General features: G+C 44.2%; 1 pseudogene; it reads left to right on the top strand.

The window, feature by feature from the left end:
* Positions 1-366: 366 nt before the first annotated feature.
* LOC144609608 (putative G-protein coupled receptor 139) lies at positions 367-3,940 on the top strand (annotated as a pseudogene).
* Positions 3,941-4,245: the final 305 nt, after the last annotated feature.

Genomic DNA, 4,245 nt, shown 5'->3' with positions numbered 1-4,245 from the left:
CTCGATGAATCATATTTTGCTGCTCCAGTGCGTAGCAAATAAAGATTTAAATCCAGCAGCCTGGTCGTGGATGAATTAACGTTATTCCCTTTCGAGACTGATTGGGTCATCGGAATATGTTTCTCTGCTATAAATAAACTTATTTGTTAACGAGGAATCACAGCGGCAGTGGGAGGAACACCTCCGGTACCGATAGCGAGCAGGGGGCGATCTCTGGATACAGGTGATGAACACAAATAACTGAAGTAACGCAGCGGGTCAGGCATCATGTCTGGAGTAAAGTAATAGGCCGCAATTTCGGGTCGAGACCGTTCTTCAGAGTGAGAATTCCGGGAAAAGGATACAGTCGTTTGTGCTTTTGGAGAAATGGCTCGCAATCTCGAAAACGTTGAGCGAGCTAGTACTGGAACAGGAAGAAATGTATTCTTTTATGCTGAATATGTCTTTGCAAACCATGAGTGGTTGAAGTTAGATGGTCGAATAGCAAATGCACTTGCGACCATTCAAGTGATTTACTACCCAATCCTCGCTATTATTGCTGTTCCGGGTAAGTCTGCCAACCCCCCGTTTAATTCCATGAACTCTATACAATTGCTTTCGTATCTTGTTATTTACCCTCCGCAACATCTTGTTGTCTTCGTTCCCTAACTCTAGCTATCAGTTGCCAACCTCATTGCAGCTGTTGCATTTCACTCGCCTACGGCTAGTGAAGCGCCTCTGCCACTTTCCTGTGTACAGTTAGCAAACCTGCCACCAGTACACGACTAGCATTTTATTCTTCCCACCATTTTATTTTTAGGAAAATCCTACGTTGCCTTAAATTGCTGTTTCCTTATTTACCTCCAAATACATTAGCGCATCCCGTGGACTAACTGCGGCTGAAAGAAGATGTTACTTTATATCTTCATTCCAGCTCGTATTCCTGGTGTTTCAAACTAATAATCTTGCAAAGGTGTCAAAAATGTTTTACCTTCATTCAAGCAACATAAGAGCGGTAAGCCAGGTAATAACAAACCACTGAATATAACACTGGTGGTCGGGAAATCATTGGTAAACGGTCTGAATGACAGGATGAATATATATATTTGAAAGGTTGTGGATGCATTAAATGTAGTCAGCATGGTTTTCTTTAGCGGAGATGCAGTCTGAGTAACATGGCTGAATGAGTTCCACTTTCCATTAGCCTGCCCATCTTGACAAATGATATAAATAATGTTGAAGCTCTTGGCACGCTGAAGAATCCCACCGATTTTCGTAAAATCTTTAAATTGACTACCATGCCTCTTGCTTCCATATTCAAATATCCACAAAACAGCTCAGATCCCATCGCCGATCGCAATCATGCTTAATTTCTCATCGCGAAAACAACTCTCCAGCTTCACCCTCTGCTTCCTAATGTATATGAGGTATTTGAGTCTATGTAGTAGCTTATCTAGCATACAAAGGCACTAATAAGAACTATTTGTAGGAAAGAACTGCGGTTGTGTAGGGCCCTGGTGAGACCACATCTGGATGATTGTGTGCACGTTTGGTTTCCGAATTTGAGGAAGGACATCCTTGCTATTGAGGCAGTGCAGCTTCGGTTTACGAGGTAATCCACGGGATGGCGGGGCTGTCATATGAGGAAAAGTTGGAAAGACTGGCCAAGACTTGTATTCACTGGAATTTAGAAGGATGAGAGGGGATCTTATAGAAACATTATAAAATTATAACAGGACTAGACAAGCTAGATACAGAAAAAACGTTCCTAATGTTGCGAGAGTCCAGAACCAAGGGCTACAGTCTGAGAACAAATGGGAGGCCATTTAAAACGGAAAAACAGAGGTGACAAAAAACTTTTTCACTCAGAGAGTTGTGAATTTGTGGAATTCTCTTCCACAGAAGGCAGTGGAGGCCAATTCACTGGATGAATTTAAAAGAGAGTTGGATACTCTCGGGGTTAGCGGAATCAAGGGATATATGGAGAAGGCAGGCACGGGTTACTGATTGCGGATGATCAGCCATGATCACAATGAAGCTGGCTCGAAGGGCCAAATGATCTCCTTCTGCACCTATTTCTATGTTTCTATGTTTTTATGCTGGTTTAAATCGAATGTAGAAACAAAATGCTGGAGCAACTTAGCGGAACTTGCAGCATCTCTGGAGAGAATGAATGGGTGATGTTTCGGGTCGATACCCTTCTTCAGACTAATAGGAATTACTCGTGTTCCCACATTATCGGACCCCACATCAGTAGGATCACGGCCGTGAACCACCCTGGACAAATGCCAAACCTTCAATTTCCCCACTCTCTATGCTATCCAGCAGTGGATATAGAACACACTTGCTTCCAGGCGAGTTATATATCGTATGCTTATGACCGTCTGCTGGAGTTAGCATGAGTTTGTCTGTGCTTTGCGAGCCCATCCTATCATATTAAATAATTTCACAAGAACATTTTCAGCTTCGTCCTTTATAATGCTACACAAATTCCCATATTTCCAAACATAACTTCAAGTTTGTGCATCTGTACGATGCTTTGTGCGTTTTCTTTCCTGTGAATAATTGCGCAAACGTTTGGGATTTGAGAGAATCTGACAATCAGTAATGCAGTTACAACATGGTAAAGTTTATCGCCAGTAGTGGACCAATCAGAGCATGAGAATTCTGCTGACCAGGATAATTGGTTGCCTGTCCACTTACAAATGTATCATCACGGGAGAATAATGAGCGGCGGGAACCTGGGCGTAATGTTTTGATTAGTATCAATGATGGGTGTTGTACTTTTGCTTCTGCAACATGTCATTCAGGTATCCCTCGATTCTTAACCTTCTATGAATCTGCAACAAAATTGTACCCTCATCAACGACATTTTAGCCTATTGCTTCCCTTGTATACCTTATGCGAAACATTAGAGTACATTTACTAGTTGGATGCATTGTAATTTTACAACAGCGGATTGTCTATTTCCAAGGAATAATAATTTTCCTTCACATTTACGGCCGGAAATATTGCTTCAATCTGATATTTCACATTCCGGTTTATTGTACTCCTGGCAGTAAACGTGGTGACGATCGTGGTCCTGTCCCGTGGAAAGTGCGGTCTCTCCAAAGGAGTCACTCGCTATCTGGTGGCCATGGCGGCGGCGGATCTACTGGTCGTTATTATCGACCTGATACTGAGGCAGATGCCAATTACCTCTGCCGGATTGATTGTTTTGCTATGGAACACCCGCACGTGTAACGTCCAGGCTGTTCTGCTTTATGCTGTCACTGATTGTTCTGTTTGGTTCACAGTCGCGTTCACCTTCGATCGATTTGTCGCGATTTGCCATTAAATGCTCAAAACTACATATTGCACGCCGATAATTGCGGCTATGGTTGTGGGGACGATAACTGTGCTGGGCTGTTTAAAGAACATATTTTGGTATTTCATGGTCTCAGGGCAATATATGCTGTTTAACATACCTTGGTTTTGTTATTCAAGACTCGGTGTAAGGGATTCAGATGTATGGGGATCAATCGAATTCGTTCACTATCTCCTCACCCCCGTAGTCCCAATGATTTTGGTTCTCGTTTTCAATGTTCTAACAATCAGATGTGTTTTAATCGCTGGCATGGCACGCAGGAGACTCCGGCAACCCAGCAGTGGCGAAACTCCCAGGGACCCGGTGATGGAGAACCGCAGGAAATCTCTCATTTTACTTTTGTTGGTGTCAGGGAATTTCATACTGTTATGGGCACTTTTTACGGTGTATTCTTTGTGGAACCGGTTGTACTTAACTTTCCATGTAACTCTGTTACCACTCGCCACTGTACGAGAACTGGGCACCATGTTACAGCTCCTGAGCTGTTGCACAAACACTGCCCTCTACGCCCTCACCCAGTGTAAGTTCAGGACGCAGCTAAAAGAGTTGGTGAAATTTCCACTCAGTCAAATTTTACTGCGCATTCGGCGCTGAGATGCTCGGGGGAATATGCAAATCCCCCCTCACATCCTGCTCGCCGCACTGCCCCACTGCGTTCGCTGACTCCTGTTGACCTCACGTGTTCACCGAGTCAACTGCTTTACTATGCCTCCCCGCATCACCTTTCCCGCTGCAATCACGGCCCGATTTATCTCACTCTGCCCCAACGCGGCTCGGTGAGTATCGCCAAAATCGTGTACTGTTCCCCGCAGTTACCCTGTACATTCCCCATAACCTTAGGGTCAGGGGCTCTACCGCATTCAGGAGCCCCGTGAGTTCCACATGCCCACCGTGACAAA

The sequence above is a fragment of the Rhinoraja longicauda genome, chromosome 34 (assembly GCF_053455715.1).
Source record: "Rhinoraja longicauda isolate Sanriku21f chromosome 34, sRhiLon1.1, whole genome shotgun sequence".
In the NCBI taxonomy this organism is placed as follows: domain Eukaryota; kingdom Metazoa; phylum Chordata; class Chondrichthyes; order Rajiformes; family Arhynchobatidae; genus Rhinoraja; species Rhinoraja longicauda.
The sequence above is the reverse complement of the archived record's forward strand: the minus strand, read 5'-3'. Positions and strand labels throughout refer to the sequence as shown.